Source organism: Engystomops pustulosus, chromosome 1 (assembly GCF_040894005.1).
Source record: "Engystomops pustulosus chromosome 1, aEngPut4.maternal, whole genome shotgun sequence".
NCBI lineage: Eukaryota > Metazoa > Chordata > Amphibia > Anura > Leptodactylidae > Engystomops > Engystomops pustulosus.
In genome coordinates, this window is record NC_092411.1 from 156,536,725 (window position 1) to 156,554,939 (window position 18,215).

At 42.3% G+C, this 18,215-nt stretch overlaps 1 protein-coding gene and 1 long non-coding RNA gene across 2 annotated transcripts in view; one reads left to right on the forward strand and one right to left on the reverse strand.

Moving 5' to 3' along the window:
* The window catches only part of SSBP4 (single stranded DNA binding protein 4), a 244,442-nt gene that overhangs the window by 36,163 nt on the left and 190,064 nt on the right, over positions 1–18,215 (reverse strand). The gene's annotated exons all lie outside the window — the stretch shown is intronic.
* Positions 2,717–6,918, forward strand: LOC140095942 (uncharacterized). The gene is made up of 3 exons (XR_011850072.1): positions 2,717–2,844; positions 4,409–4,532; positions 6,226–6,918. It is a non-coding gene; the product is annotated as an uncharacterized lncRNA (long non-coding RNA).

The window sequence follows — 18,215 nt, forward strand, 5'->3', positions numbered from 1 at the left end:
AGAAGAGGACTAATCTAAAAGTTTTGTTTGACTTTTCATCTCAAAAGTTAAGGACATTGGATTATTTCATTTTATCCTCGATGCAAATTTTGACACTTGTTAAAATGCTAATTTCTAACTAATAAATACTCCTGTATGAAAGTGTCCTGTACTTTTTTCTTGTACTGTATGTTGTAGGCAAAAGTATTAATGTACTAGAGGTCAATATTATATAGAATATCCGTTCACCAGTGGTTAAGTGAAATGTGGACTGCTTTGGTTATGGTGCCATGTAAGGCTAACCACACATAGGGGCATATTTATCATACGCTGGCGCTCGTGTTCGCAGCGGCATACATCAAGAGGCTTCCGGCAGCAGCGAGTGCGCAGGCACAGGGACAGTAACGCCCCGCTCCGGCCCACTTCTGGCCGGCTGCGCCCTCCGCTCGGCCGGCCGCGCCCCCCCTCCACACCCCACTGGCGTGAAGGTGGCGGATCGGGGTAAATAATCGCAAGTGCTAGCAATAAGCTAGCACTTGCGATTATTTCAGGGCTGGCGTGGCGCAGAGGTCCTGATAAATATGCCCCATAGTCTGCATTGAAAATCTGGGTGTACTTTGAATGTAAGCTAATTAAATGCATTAAACTAGCAGCACTCTAGGGCAAGTTATGAAATGTCCTTTCTAGAATTCTATTTTATGAGAAATCTCACTACTGTACCTAAATAAAAAATGCTTCTAAAGTTATATGAAAATTAGATGAAAAGAGTTTTTTTTCTGCATCAGATGAGTCCCTTTTAGAGGATGCACAGGGAGTGTCACTTCAGACACCCGTATCTTTGGTTATATAGTACATAGAAAAATACATTTGGTGAAATATTTAACATAAGAATGTTTCAATTCACATAATTCTTGTGGTTCTTTGATATATAAAAGCAGAGATTTGGGCATAGGTGGAAGCACAAGCTGCAGAACCACAAGCCTAATGCAGTCTGAAAGGTAAGATTCTTATCAAAATCAGGAAAAAGGGTGATCCTCAGGAGAAAACTGAAATGCTGCAGATCTCAAACAAATTTCAGCATTTCAACACTTCTTTGGCAAAATCATGTTCACTTAAATACTACTGTAGTATTAAGCAAAAATTTCACATGAAAATCTGAAATGAAATGCTCAATGGAAAGGTGTAAATGTGTGATCAAACACACATTTATACTATTTTTACCTAATTGAAAAACTGTTACAAATATTAAAGGGAACCTGTCAACAAATTTTCACAAATACAGCTAGTGACAGGTTCCCATAGAGCTCTATTAACTAACGGACAAACTTCTTTTACCTAAAATTGGTTTCCCTAATATCCCCATTAATCAACTTAATCTTATATCACCTGGCATCAGAGGGAACATATCCTGCTCAGATGGCCCATCCCATCTACGCCTTATCATGTCCCGTGCCTCTTCTCAGCATTTAGCACTTAATAGCAAGTGACCAGGGTGATGTCATCTAAGGTCCTTTACCCACTTACATTTGCAACGTCTACCCCATATTTGTATCTGATCACATAGAAGCACAGCATGCCTCCATGGACTTGTACTTCTCCCCATGTGCATCCATGGAGGCAGGCTGTGATTTCATATGATCAGATCTATACATGTGGTTGATTTTGTAAATGTAACTGGGTAAAGGACCTTAGATGACATCACATTGGTCATATGACATGAAGTGCCCAATGATGTAACAGAGCTCTCTCCCAATGTTTCATATGGCAGAATATCATAGGACTCAGACCTGTCAATCAGGAACAAGGAGGCAGGGCAAAACAAGTCAATTTTAATACGCATGACATTATTGTGAATGATTCACATTAGGTGAGTTGCATATAAAACTTAACAAACTGATTTTTTAACATTGCAGCCATGGAAAGGAACTATTTAGGGATAATTATGGCAAAGGTTTATAATAATCGTTTTTAATAAATTATTTATTAAATTCACAAAACACTTTGAATGTATGGTATTATACTTCACCATATTTTAAATTATAGCATTGGTCTTCTAATAATAAAAGTTATCTTTATTAACATATTAATATCAATATTTAATCTCATATTAATTAGAAGATAAACAGGTGATATACCGATTTACTACCTCCCTTAGCGCACAAAAACTATGACCACATGGTAACTATGAAAATGGGGTAATGTCTGCTTTAAATGCAGTTTAGGAAAATCTAACAAAGTCAGATCCACCATCTTCATAGCTTTTTCTGGCTGAGAAATGCAGATCACTTTAAGAGCTGAGCTGCAAATACCTTCTTTCTAAATTCTCCAAAACCACAATTTGCTCCCTCAGGACCCTGAGCCGCAGTGTTCCAAGCTTCTAGCCCATTTCCAAGATCACTCCTCCTGCAGAGAGCTGGCTCCTGAAACACAGCTTAAGCTCACACAGCTGTGGCCTTTTTTTCAGTTTTTTTTTTTTACTTTTTAGCGTTGATCAACTCAAGTGCTTCCATTGGAAACACACACTCCAAATACTGGACAAGTGTATGGTATGATATCTGCTGGGAAAAGTGGGGTAAGCTTTTAGTACGGGGCAGAAAAGAACAGTTTTTAATTTTAACTCTTTCAATAACCTGGGGTGGATAATGTTATTTCTGAGTCCCAGACTCTTGCATTCAGCTCTCTGCTTAGAAAAGCTCCCAGTTCCTGTCTGATCTGCTGTATTTCTCATTGCAGATTAAAGCATTTAGAGATGATCCAGGTTGGCATGTCTCGTATATTTAGTTGCTCAAAACTGTGGAGACTGGAAAAATCGGCTACATCCCACCATGGCTTGGTGCACCCCAAGGTAGTTGGTTATTGAAAAAGGTATCTTCATTCCTTTCTTGAGTTTGCTCATGTATGGAATCACAGCTGTAAGCACACATTTACTCACTAGTTTATGACCTGAAAAACATCCTCAAAGTCACCATTAAAATTATCCTCAGGGTGCAGCCACGTGTTCAGATATTCTGTTGCTGTTTTTGAAACCAAAAGCAGGGTAAGAATATATAATCAATAGTGTATGATAATATAGGCGGTTTGGGCAGTATCACGGGGCCCCAGCCTTCTAGGCTACCCATAGCTATCCAAAACAACACACCAAATTTTATACTGTGAATGACCATAAAATCCACAACAACTCTCAATACACATTTACACATGAGCCATTTCAGTCCTACAAAGACAGGCAGGAAGGACGCATCCTCCATTCCCCAATAAGCTTGATTCTAGTTCCATATGTAGGAAGCGAATTTCAGACTTGTAGGGGCTATAATATTCATATAGCACAGGGCCATGGCAGTCTTAGTCCATCCCTGCATAGAATTTAAATGTGCTCTTCTTTTTTCCACTCCATTCCTTGTTTAGATATCAAAAACTGCACCTGAAAATTTTAATATATGGATGCACTCCATCGGATTGAATTCTAATTGCTCTATTAAATCAAAGAAAAGATTACAATTGCTCAATTGGAATTAGTTGACTCGATCCTGTCCCCCACCTCCGAAAGACGTAAGCAGACGCATGTGGCAAGTCTTCAGCGATGTCTTTCGAGGTTTCTCCTGCTCCCACGCTCATCACAGGAGCTGGACCATGTTTTTACCGTTGTTTCTTACCGCTTCTGCCTTCTCCTTCTTCACCGCATACGGCATACGCACTATGCAGTGAATACAATGTCCTGTAGCTGGGATTCTTATAGATGTTATTTAAAATAAAAATAAGAAAAGGTCCCCACAGGGGTATTTTATGACCTCATGTGGGACATATAAAGTAAAAACACACATACACAAAATATGAATAACTATTTAGAAACAAACATTGTTTCCCATTAAACTAAAAACAAACAAACAGCAGAATCACTATAGTCATCCCAATAGTCAGAGGCTATACATATTATATATCGTATCGACCGTCACACATATTATAATGATCATTTTAAGTTTATTTGAAAACTGAAAAAATATATACTGTACATTACAAAAAAGATCTTTTTTCCAGTTTTTGTAACTTTAACCCCCCAAAAAAACTAAACATGAAAAAAGGTCCTTTAACTTTATTTAAATTATTATTCCCTCCAACCTATTATGTCCAATACTTAAATTTACACATGCCTGCATAGCTTTATCTTGTTACCTGTATTCTCTGGTACGCATGTGACAAACTGATTTCTGTTATTGTAATAAGTACCCATTTTTTAGCACCGTGCACTTTATGGAATCAAAAGCAAACCATGATCAACATCTTACGTTTGGAACAGCAATATTTACACACATGGACTTTTTTCTTTAATATTGCTAATTGAAAACTTTCTGTTTTTCCAATCCAACAGACTAAAAATATTTAGGTAAATAGTAAGTCGTAAATAACAAAGGGTCGCTAACTTTTCTTAAAGGTTTCTTGAAATTGCACAGGTGAATATGAAGAATTTGTTTCACATCAGGAACTGTGGGTTGGACTTTCAGTGTGCATTGAAGCCTGTAGTATTTGTGGGAAACAGTTTCTGTGAAGAGCAGCAGGTAATATAACCTTGGACTTGTTTGATTTATCTTACAGGGTGACATACCGGGCATATTGGGGAGATATATCAGAAGTGTCTGAGATGAGAACTGTTCTTTTTGCTAATGAAAACCAACCAGAGCTCAGCTTTTATTTTTCCACATCCGTTTATAGAATTAAAGCTGAGCTCTGATTGTTTGCCATGAGCAAACAGTTCTGCTCTCAAATACTGATAAATCTCCCCCTGTGAGTATGTTTTTTTTTTCTTTCTAATTCTTATGTAACCACATCTAGATTTTAAGTCGCAGATTATTTGGTGCAATTAAACAAATTTGCCAAAAAAGTTGCAAATATAAGAGGATAAAAATTCAGAATACTAAGATAAATGTGTACAATATACAATATATATGGTGGACACTCGAAAGACGTGTTCCCCAACCGTTTTGTATTCAGGGACGAATGCACCCAAAAAGTGTGTGGCCCGCAAATAGGCCATATCTAACCCCAACCCATACAATGTGCCATTTCCTGCAGTCCCTGGTCTAAAATACCCCCTTTCTTGCTGCTGTTTTATTTTCTGTAGCCCCTTTTTAATGTCTTGATAAGAAGACGGCTACAGAAAAGGGGACATTATAATACCCATTTTTCTATAACCCCCACACACATATGATGCCCCCTTGTCTTTGGGCTTGTCATTGTGAGCAAAAAAAATCTACATACCACATATACACAAGTGTAAGCCAACCTAAGTGTAAATTGAGGTACCTAGTTTTACCACAAAAAAAAACTGGGAAAACTTAGACTTAAGTTTGAGCTTCGAGTTTTAGACTTTAAGAAAGTGTCCACAGCAGAGCCCTACCCAATGAAATGTTCCCAGCAGTGCTCCCCCATGCAATGCCCTCAGCTGAGCCGCCCCAATGCAATGTCCCCAGCAGTGCTACCCCAAATGCCCTCAGCAGTGTCTAGCAGTGCTCCCCCCATTAAATGCCCCTAGCAGTGCTCCCCCCCATAAAATGTCCCCAGCAGTTCTCCCCTAATGAAATACACCCAGCAGTGGTCCCCCCAATAAAATCCCTGGCAGTTTTCCCCCTCAATGAAATCCCCCCGGCAGTGCTCCCCACCTAATGAAATGCCCCCAGCAGTGTTCCTCCCCACCAACCCTCTAATGAAATGTCCACAGCCGAGGCCCGATAAAAATAAAATAAGCTCTTACCTCCAGTGATCCTCTTCACCCCGTGGCTCCAGCCTCTTCTTTTCTCAGGTTCCCAGAAGTCTGGACAGGGGCAAGTCTATGCTCTTTGCCCGCACGTACCCACTGTGGCTGTGTCGCTGCCTGACTACATCATAGTGGTTGCATGCGGGCAGAGAGTATAGACATGCCTCTACTTTCACAGCTGGGAAACTGAGGATAGAAGAAGCCGCATCCATGGGTGAAGAGCGGAGCACCGGAGGTAAGTACAGATTTTTTTTTTCAAGTTTAAGTTTTTGGCCACGGCCCGAGCTTGGGCCGCTGCCTGGTGGTCGAAGCCCACTGCTCTATTCTATATCAAATACAATAGAATTGTATTGATCTGAACAGATGAGAGGACACAGAAACATGGATTCTTTAAGAAGTATATTGAAGTCACCAAAAAATTGTTGTCACAAAGAAAATGATGATTTTGATTATTATCTACTTATATTTTAATATCACTATAATATTTTTGTTTGCAGGAATGTGAAAGACAGTGTAGGTCTACATACAAGAATTACAACTGGTACAATGTAACCCCCTACTGCCCATGTTAAAACTACACTGCCAACCCTAAACAGTCCTTGTTATATAAATGGCATCAAAGGAGGTGACAGCTAGACAGCAGGGAGATGTGGAACGCTGAACATGATATTACAGTGAGGAGCACCAGGGAGCCCATTACTTGGGAGGATTTTGTGGGATTATTTGAGTGATATTTCAATTTTTTCTCTACCTGTCCCCCGTATGTCTCCCCATGTGTAATGATTTCTGAATTGCAGCTATTTCTTTCCACTATTCCTGGCATTCGGAGTCATTCAAGGGAAAGCTTTCAAAGAAAAGCGGCCTTTCCCCTGCTCCTCTCTGTGTCCCTCTAACCCTACGGGAAGCAGACGCCTGCCCATTTCAGCATGACGGCTCTCACAAGAAAGGACTCCCAGCCTCAGATCTGCTTTGAAGCCAAGTCTGGTTAGCAGGGGCATCACAGCTTAACTGGAGAGGAAGACACAGCGCTTTAGTAACTTATAGTAGATCTGTATATGGTGAGCAGAGAATCTTTGAGAAACATCTCAAATGTAAAGTCCTATGCATCCACAAACACTGCTTAACATTTACCTCCCATGCACACCTAATATTGGGGCTTTTTGGTTGAGTAAAATTTACTGGCACTCTGCAGCAACAAAAGGCTTTTGTCCCATTTATTATAGTTTACTAAAGTTATTGAAAACATTGAATTTATATAATAAATACACAAGAAGCGGGGCGTGGCTAAGCGGCCGACGAGAGCAGTCGCATGTAAGAGCAGCTCCGCACTTACCCAGCGTTACTTACCTAATCCTGCAGATATCCTGCTGTCAAGATTCCGGGCAACAAGGTCAAACGTGGCTCCGGCCTTGGCCAGCGGAGAATGAGCAAGGCCTGAACCTCCAGGGCTGCTGCAAAACTCCGGGAATATGCATGGCGTGGCTCACAAGATGGCGCCGGCCCCTCAGAACCAGCGGTTCCCGCCACTCTCCCCGCACCTGATGATCAGGAGCAGGATTTTGAATCTGATTTAGAGGACGCCGACCTTACCCTCAAGGAGGTTTCTAGCCAACTGCTGACGGCCATACAGACCTCAACCACGTCCCTCACCTCTAAGATAGACGAGGTAAGAGTGGATGTAGGCCTAATTCGGCAGGACCTGCAGAGACTCAGAGACCGGGTCAAGGAAACCGAGACCCGCATATCGCAAGTGGAAGACCTGACAGCTCCTATGCCGGAACGCCTGCAGTCTCTGGAGAAGGCGGCGGCCCTATGGGCCCTCAAGTCGGACGACCTAGAGAACCGTCTCAGACGCAATAATGTGCATATATTGGGCCTCCCTGAAAGGTCGGAAGGGAACGACCCAGTCGCCTTCATAGAGAAATGGTTCAAAGACGTCATACCCACTGCAACACTGTCTCCAGCCTATGCGGTCGAGCGAGCCCATCGCGTTCCCGCTAAACCACCGAAGACCGCACCATTTTCTTTGAGACGCCACAAGAAGCGGACGACTGGCTTAACACCAGGAGAAGGCCTCCTCGACGTTGAAACTCCCGCTAGCACCTGGGACTCAGTTCTCTAAAGGGACTGGTGTGATAAGTACCCAACATTTGTGATTTTATGTCCTCTTTTTGTTCTTGGGCCTGGCCCCATATCTTGTTTAGCAGAAGGTCTTCTGCCGTTACATATATAAATGTTACTAGCAGGCCAAACGGCCATAGAGGCGCACAAATTAGTCTATGCCATCCATAGTTTGCCCCGGATGACAGCCGTTATCCGTGCGCTGGGTGTTCGGCGCATAGGTCTGTAGTTTTCCACCAAACTTACAAAGACCTTCCCCGTTTCTATACTTGTTTTATTGGGTGGTCTCTCCCCGGGGCTCTCGCCACTGTCTCCGGAGCAAGGGGAGGCACGGCGGGTGCGCCGAGGTGCACACGACCCACAGACCTGGGCTGTCCATGGTGTGTACTGGACAGACCTAGTATATAAATATCTTGTATTCTATCTGTTTTGTTTTGTGGTAGTTAGTTAGTTACATAGTTAGTTAGTTAATAGGTAACACTCAAATGGCTTTGTCTGTATTAACGTGGAACGTCAGGGGTATGAGAGACACCCGCAAACGCAATATTATATTTTCTTTCATAAGAGCTCAGAACCCCCATTTAGTATGTCTGCTGGAAACCCATATAGCCTCCGGCCATTCTAATAGAATAGATCGCCCCTGGGTCCAGTGGTCGGCACACGCGATGCTATCAACACATTCAAGAGGAGTGTCTCTACTGGTTCACAGAATGGTTAGGTGGGAGGTGGGAGCTGTATTAGTGGACCCGGAAGGGAGATACGTGTTTACCCAAGCCTGGATAAACTGTGTGTCATACGTCATCCTGTGCCTATATATTCCCCCCTCTTCAGGCTTATCGCTTCTATACGAGGCTGCTCGATTCGCTTCTAATTACCCCGGATCCTTAACCATTTGTATGGGGGATTGGAATACCACATTAGACCCATCTATAGATAGATTACATGGACCAAACCCCACCACACAGAGTAATCGCCCCACACCTCTGGCCAAATTTCTTGGTGAGATAGGATGGTCGGATCTTTGGCGAACTAGCCACCCAGAGACTAAAGAATATACATGTTACACCCCGGGAAGGGAAGCTTTGTCTCGTATAGATTATGTTTGTGGAAACGATAAGGCATGTCTGGCACTAATATCAGTGGAACATCTTCCCCGTGGTCCCTCGGATCACTCACCAATACTTGCAACATTTCAGCTTTCAGATCAATCAACAGGGGGGGCTAAGCGCAAAATACACCCGTTTTGGTTAGGTGTGATAGGCGACCAGGATCGCACTCCTGCGCTTCTAAACGATTATATTCTGTATAATAGTCCTAACAATGATTACAGTTATTATTGGGAGGCACTTAAATCATACTTGAGAGGTTGCCTACAGTCTGCTATCTCACATATCAAACGCTCAGCGGCTAGGGAGGAAGAGGCGCTGGCACTGAGCTGTAGCAGTTTGGAGGCAACATTTGTAGCTTCTCCCTCTGAAGAAAACAGAAGGGCATGGCTCCACCAGGGGAGAAACTACTTAAACTGTCTTTATGAGAAAAGCAAGAGGCGCTTATTCTTTACCCAACAAAAATATTACGAGCTGGGTAACCAATCCAGCAGCCTTCTAGCACATCTAATACATCGCAACACAGCCTCCCCAGCTATTCTTAAAATAATGAATGAAACAGGTACGGTGGTTAACACGACCAGAGACATTCTTTCAGCATTCTTGTCATTTTATAAAGACTTATATAGTTCCAAGGTAAATAGGACCCCACATCAAATAGATGACTACTTAGCTAATATCTCCTGCAAGACGCTAGACGCTGCACAGAGAGACTCATTAGAGGCCCCAATAAGTTTAGAGGAGTTACAGGAAGCCCTTTCCAGTATGTCTAAGGGTAAGGCTTCAGGGCCAGATGGCCTCCCTCTGGAGGCAGTAATAAAATACCAGGAATCACTACTCCCGGCCCTGCTTCAGGTTCTTCATGGTTCATTTAAGGAGAGCTGTCTGCCGCCATCCTTTTATGAAGCGGTCATAGTCATATTGCTCAAGCCAGGTAAAGACCCCATGGACTGCGGATCGTATCGCCCCTATCTCACTGCTCAACGCAGATTACAAAATTCTCACCAAGGTACTAGCTAACCGGTTGAACCGGGTGGTGGCATCGGTAGTCCATGGGGATCAGACTGGATTTATTCCTGGGCGCTGCACCACAGATAACCTCCGAAGAGTGCAGACCATGCTACAGATAGGGGTTGAGACCGGAGAGGATTGGGCCTTGGCCTCGCTGGATGCGGCCAAGGCCTTTGATTCCATTGAGTGGCCGTTTCTGCAAGGGGTCCTCCGGGCAATGGGCTTCGGCCCAGTCTTTCAGAAGTGGGTATCCATTTTGTACAAAGCTCCCAAAGCCTGTATATCTCTGAACGGGACCTGTTCCGATCAATTCCAACTGGCAAGGGGCACACGCCAGGGGTGCCCGCTGTCACCGCTTCTTTTTGCGCTGGCAGTGGAGCCACTGGCGGTGAAGATCCGGAGTGACCAGCTATATAGGGGCATCACTTACAAGTCCCGTGAGGAAAGGCTGGGGCTATATGCAGACGACCTCCTCCTCTTTTTGTCTGATCCTGAACAGTCCCTCAATAGGGCAGTGGATCTCATCGACGAATTTGGAAGTTACTCTGGCTTAACCATAAATTGGACTAAATCATGTGTTATGTACCTACAAGATAGACCGACTATGGGCCTCTCAGTTGCCAGTCAGGCACTGGAAAGGGTGCCTACTTTCAAATACCTGGGGATCCTTATATCTAGGTCACCATCAGAGATGTTAGCTAAGAATATTTGGCCCTTGATCGCTCATTTCAAATCCAAATTTGAAATCTGGTCCAAACTTCCTCTTTCAGTGGCAGGGCGTATAAACCTCATCAAGATGGTCGTGCAGCCTAAATGTTTATATATGACTACTAATGTCTTTGTTCCCATCCCAAAAGCCTTTTTTAAAGACATGGAATCTATGTTTATCCCCTTCATTTGGGGGTCAGGTCGGTCCAAATTGAAATTGTCCAGCCTACAGCGTCCAAAATCCATGGCAGGGATGGCCTTACCAGACATATACTTGTACTTTCTAGCGGGGCAATTAAAGCACATGGGACCCTGGGTGGAAGATGGGATTCCTAGTACACCAGACTCACATCTAGCAACACACTTAGATTTAAAACAGCTTTGGCACCTCCTACATGCCCCTTGTTGGACAGGTAAAAAGCTTCTTCCAATACACAAAGTGGCCAGACTCGCGTGGCGGGAGGGTAGACGCCTTGCCCGATACAAAGACATCCCCCTGGAAACACCTCTTTGGGAAAATCCTAGCCTGTCACATTTTTCTTCGAAACAAGGCTCGATTTTTTGGAGCTCTCACAGGGTGCACAGAATATCTGATGTTATGCAGGACAATGTTTTTATGTCATTTGAACAATTTTCCACTAAATACCAACTACATAAACACGATTTATACCGTTACTTCCAGCTCAGGCATGCCTTCCAGTCCCAATTTCCAGCAACCGCTAACCATATTTTCTCATCCTGTCCCTTGATAGGGGTGGTAAGGTCCCAAGGACCGGCGGGTTTGATTTCTACGATTTACTCTTTTCTTATTCAGGCCAAAGCCGATGTCAACCAGGGCAAGGCACTCTCAGATTGGAAGATCTTAATACCCACCTTAAGCGAGGAGGACTTCGTGGATCTACTCGAGTCGCACCGCTTTGTTTCCCCTTCCATTAATAACAAACTTATTCAACTTTATATAATTCACCAATGCTATCTCACTCCGATACGGTTGTACAAGATGGGCCGCATTACTGCCCCAAGTTGCCATAGGTGTAACCATTCACCTGCCAACTTTTGGCACATGATTTGGGCATGCCCATTTCTACAGACCTTTTGGAAAGAGGTAATTGACACCTTGATAGATATAGTCGAGACACCGATTGACATTTCCCCGACTATATGTTTATTTGGGCTCTTAGAAGAAGAGCAATGGCCCCATCACACTAGAATTTTCCTCCGAGAGGCATTGTTTATGGCCCGTAAGGCAGTGGCGCTCCGTTGGATGGACCCTCGTCCACCCAGATGCTCTCGTTGGAAAGCATTGGTTAATAACATAATTCCATATGAGAAAATAGTATTCTTGCACAGGAATCGCCCTGAAAAATTCACTAAGGTATGGGGGAAATAGTGTGACTCGCCCCTCACTATGTATTCTACCTCTGCTATGTCCTCCTCGCTCGAGGCTTTAGCTTGCCCTTGATTGAGGAGCAAGCTTCATACATCTTGAACTATTGAACTATTGCTATGTTTACAATTTTGCATGTTGCTCCCCGACTGTTCCTCATATGTTCTGACTTATTGCGAAGCCATATGTTAAATGAGTGTATGCCATTACATGTGTATGGTTGTTCTTGTATATTTTATATGGTTGTATTTATTGAATATGCACATATCAGTGCTACTTATGCCATTATATCATTTCACACGAAAATGGTGCCTTCAACAAGGATGACACTGCACTGAGAATAATGTCTATGTATGACTATTTGTTTTTATTATTCAATAAACGAGTTTAAAAAAAAAAATACACAAGAAGCATCAAGGCTCAGGAATACATTTATTAATGTGTGAAAGATTCACTTTAGCTCTAATAGCGCTAACTTTCTTGTAGATTTTATTGGCTTTATAAAATCCCACATGTATGTCTATGCCAGTGGTTGCTGGCCATGCAGAGCTTTATTTGAGGAGTCCTTCCCCAATATAATGGGCCTTATTTACTAAGGGTCGTAGATCGCACCTTCGTCAGTCTGTTCTCTATTTTTGGGATTTGTGCAGATTTTGGCGCAGTTGAGTTGGCTTTCATGCGACAGAAATCAGGGGGCAGGCAGTCGGACAATCCGACTGATTCGGACGCGGGATTTAACTTTCAATTTGTGTATGTAATGCACTTACATACACCAGGAAGAAGAAGGTGAACTCCGGCGAACCTGAGCGAGGAAGCGACACATGCAGGATATCGGGCGCACGATCTCAGTGAATCTCAGCAGAGTGCATGATCGTTGGACAAGCCACTTTCTGTGAACGCAGCGGACCGGGTAAATAAATGTGCCCCAATATCTCCAGAGAGACATATGCCTGAATTATATGAACATCAAGACGTTTTTAGTATTGTCTACTTCCCTTTTAACAACTTCTTCCCAGTGCTATCTGTAATTTTTCTTTCTGTCTGCTTCAGAAGCTGTTTACAATTAAAGAGATTTTTTTTTTTGAGCAGAGAGGGAGAGAAAGAGAGAGAAAAATCGGAGGAAATACTAGGAGTAACCAACCCCCTCCACCTTTGCAGCTGAGATTTATGACCAGCTGCACCACTGAGTTGAAAGAGAAAAAAATAAATAAGCTGGAAGAAGAGGCCCAGGTACTTATGGAGGGGGAATATACTAAAACGTGCACATACATCTACATTATTACTGCTCCTATCATATCTAGTAAATATAAGTATATAACTAGTGCTGCTTGCAGCATTATAGATATTAAATTGTTAACTGCTTTTTACTGTTTTAAAAACTGCAATTTTACTTACGTCATTGGAGCTTGATAAGAATGAGATATGAACATAACTGTGAAATATGCTCAGAATACATTTGGGCTATATATTACCTGTTCGTTTTTAAAATAGTGATATATGGTGACATATTTTATAGAGCTTATTTTTCACTCTCCTCTGGGGCTTATACCTTAAATACTCGAGTATAAGCTGAGTTTTTCAGCACTAAAATTGTGGTGTTCCCTGGCAGGTCCTCTTCGATATCGCGATGCTCCAGCATCGGCTCCGTGTCACCGTGCTGTCTGTCGCAGGGATCGTGACGTCAGCCGCTCGGCACACACAATGATGTCAGCGAATGGCTGAAGTCATGATCCCTGCGATGGACCATGCGGGGACACGGAGCCGGTGCTGGAGCATTGCGGTATAGAAGGGGTTTTTTTTCCTAAAGGAATTGTACTACAAGCAGGGGCTTGGCAGGCTGTATACTACGGCCAAGGGCTGGGAAGGCTGTATACTACGGGCAGGGGCTGGGCAGGCTGTATACTACTGGGAGGCTGTGACCAATGCATTTCCCACCCTCGGCTTATATTCAAGTCAATAGGTTTTAGCGGAATTGAAACTGTCATTGCACAGGGCCCTCAGTTGTCTTACCACTGAAAGGTACCCTAAATAGCAGCCACAGGAAAAAGGTTCCTTTCATACTTTTTTTTTGCACTTAAACATATGCGCTAGGAAAGCTCCTTGTGAATCAGTTAAATGTCCCCATAACCTTTCATTATGCCAACAGAGGCCAAAAGAGTGCACCTTTAGCTTCTGTCATGTAATAAGGCTGGTATTCATTTTATTATTACAGTATGGAATAGCAAGGTCTGCAGTCAGAAGCATCCAGTAAAAAACATATACAGTGCACCAATATTTTAGGAACATGGTTCCCATGTGAAATGGATCTCACTCCAAAGACATGGTGGGAATTTAAAATGCACCGGCGCTCAGTGAGTATGATGGAAGCCACAGCAGGTACATCAGGTGGATTAGAACTTCTCATCTATCTGGTTCTGTACCACTGGAAATATACACAAGAACCAGTGAATGTTAGACAGTGAACAGGCAATAGCGAGTGATCAGACACGGGGCAGGAAGCTGTTCTACTTCACACCTTCATGGGGTGGAAGTGGTGTGAAGGGGAAAATTATTGCAATTACTGGAGGTTTGCAAGTGATTGTGATTATTTCTAGATTTATATGCCAAAAAAACTGGCTTACAAGTCCTGATAAATGTCCCCAAGATGTGAAAAAGTAGAGTGTGTAATACACGCTGTAAAACACATTTTACTTCATTGGTGATTGAAGCATTGGTTCATTGCTGAACAGACAGAAACAAGTAGATTTTATGAAAGACATCATAATCTATAAAATGTGACAGAATAATCAGGCTATTGCATGGTCACAAGTTTGTGACATCTATAGGTCTCTTCAAATGCTCTCACAATATTCCAGGAATAAAAAGACAAAGAAAAGCAATTGTCAAGTATGTCTGAGGTTGAAATATTGTACTGAAATAATAATGTAAGAGTTCAAGATTGTTGAATTAGCATTTAACCTATCGCTGCACTCATTAACCCCTCTACTGTGTAATGGCAACAGGATACAAAGCAACTCGGCAAATAGGAGACGGTGAAAAGTCTTTTCCCTATCTCCAAGCCTACTGTCCCTGTGCTTGTGAAGCTCAGACAAGCAGTGTCTGATAATCCTGTTTGGAGAGGTCTCCCGCTCGCTGATATATACCCTTTGGGATACAAGAGGGCTTAGCACTGCTTGATTTAGACTACATGGCCAGTGTTTAAATGCTTCACTTGCTGAGGAAAAAACACAGCTTAATACAGCTGTCTTGAATCCTGTCAAACAGCATTTGAGCAATGCGAGTGTGGACACGAGAGTAAGGCAAGAACTAAGAAGCAAATAAATGGTGCAATATTTACAAATATTATTCTGAATATGGAGTGTAAACATAAATGCTAAACCACAAAGTTAAGCTACATTCACACTGCTGTATGGGGGACGTATATATGGCCGACGTATATACGGCCTATATATGTCCCCCATAGACGGCAATGCGTTCACGGCGCTGTATGGGAGAGGTACAGTTCAGCAAACGTGCGGCACCTTACTGCTCCATACCCCGTGAAAAGACAGGATATGTCCTATCTTTTCTCACCATAAGGCGCCATGCGCCATGTTCATCCTCCTCTCCCCAGCGCCACCGTGTGCCCACCGTGCTGCGGTACGGCGGGCAACGGCAATGTGAATGCAGCCTAAAGGTGTTGTCTAATAGATTAATCTACCTGTACCTTTTTAGGAGAATGTTAGTTATGAAGAAGGCCTATTAACTGAAATTTTTAACTCGAATGATTTTGTATTAAAAATTGATTTTAAAGAAAAAAAGATATGTTATATTGTACCTTTCATTAGCTTCTGCTGTGTGACTAGGCAGTTGCCAATTGGGAGGGGCTGGAAAGGAGCAGTTCCCCCCCCACCCTTGGGAAACATGTGACCTTTTCAAATATATGTATAACTCCCCTCACTCAGGATTGGCTGTAGAGGAGCAGGGGGCGTCGCTAAGCCAAGTGATGGGTGTTTTCATATATTTGAAAAGGTCACATGGAGTAGCTGTTCCCAAGGGTGGGGGGGAACTGCTCCTTTCCAGCCCCTCCCATTTGGCAACTGCCTAGTCACACAGCACATGCTAATGAAAGGTACAATATAACATATCTTTTTTTCTGTAAAAACCTATTTTTTATACAAAAACACTTTGGCAGCGTATGTACTATGCTCTGTGGGGAGTGGGGGAGCGCTAAAAATGGGTCTCCTGGTGACAGGTTCCCTTTAAATGGTTTACAATTTACATTAATTTGGATAACAGATACCAAAAAATCTATTAATAGGTACAAGTTTGTCTAAAATGGGTGCCAGAGGGTTACTGGTTGGAATATGGAGAGTCATACTCAGAAATAGGTAGCCTGCAGCCAAACATCAAATTTGAGACAGTAAAGCGATGCTTGGCTTGTTTCAATTAAAATACTAGATTGCTACAATTTTTACTGGCTCTCAAAGCCATTTTAGCAATTTACTGGGTTTAGTTCATTCTGTCAAGTCAGTATGTATGTACTGTAAATGGTAATTCATACCCTACTTGCTTAGCGTTGAACCCTTCCGCACAAAAACTACAATTCCATGACTCTTTGCACATTGCCATATTTTTATACTTTTAATTCATTGGGGCACATTTACTAAGGTCCAGTATTTTGTTTGGACTTTGCACTTGGCACGATGCAAACTGCCTGCACATGTATTTAAGAAGTGGGAATGGGCACCAGAAATCCTGTATCTGGCACACCCTGCACACTACACAGGAAAACTGCACATAGTACTGACAACACTGTTCTTAGTAAATGTGCCCAATTGACTCTATATCCACATTATCATCTTTCTTATAATTTCATTATTCCATCCCCTATTTATTGCATATTTTCCCAAGCCCAGATTTGTGGCTTCTGGCATGAACAGTGTCTGCCAATGGACTCCCTCCTAAACCCAGAAGTTATAATAAACTTTTTCCACAAAACCAAATACCACCCTGTTCAGGTCTTCATTTATATAATACTCTCCCTGGATACTGCACATATACATACTGGAGAAAATAGGACATGCATTATATTTTCTAATGTTTCGTTTACAGTACAATACGGTTTTGTGGACCACACGATCATTTATATGGATGGCTGTATTGCCCATTGAAATTAATGTGGCCGTATGCTACCCATATGGAAACGGGACAGTATGAGTAGCATACGGCTATTTTCATATATTTGTGAAAGAGGCCACAAACTGTTAAAGATCAGCCAGTTTGGAAAAGTGGTGGAAAGGTTTTAGAAAGTTTGGAAGGCTGGTGGAAAACTAGGAGACATAGATGTCTTGCAAGCATTACAGAGATTGTCTGTGGCTGGAGGAAGTTGTCATGGCTTCAATGGGAAAAAATAGAAAAGTGAGCAAATTCATCTGAGAAATCAACAGAATTAATTGTATCCTCTGTAAAAATCTGGTCATAAACCTTCTACAAGACAGCAGATTCATTGGGTATTGGCTGCCATTTCTACAGTGTTCAGTCTCTTCTTGGAAAGTGGCAATATGGAACCATATTTACTGCTGGTGGTGCAGGAAATAACAGTAGACAGACGTTTCACTTTATCGATTGTTGGCACACAGGCTTATCCAGCAGCCAGAGAGTCTACATAAGGATAAGCATGTGGGATGTTTTGGAAAGGCTTTGCTTTCAATGAACTATGTGGTAAACAAGCAAAGGGTTAGTTGCACCTGTCTATTATGTGTTAATAGACTGTTTGGGGAAGGGAAACAGGAATCCCCTGAGTGAATCCATCCATTACAACATGAAGGCAATAATCTTCTTTGATTATTCTTAGAATACAGAAAACCTCTGTCTTTTATTTGTTTTTATGTTCTTGTTGTTACTCTTATATGTTTATAAAGCTTTTGTGACACTTTTTTCTAGATCTGGACATTAATTTTCTGGGGACAGGGACAGATTTGGCAAGTTCTGTAGCGCTACATAATTTGTGTGCGCTATATAAATAAAAAATTATTATTATTATGGTACATATTTTACTCTTCCAATAGAAAATGTGAAAGTTATAAATCTCAACAACAACTTTGTACAAGTATTTACTACCGATATCAATACTTCATGGAGGCCACAAGTTTTTGGAAAAGCACAATTAAAC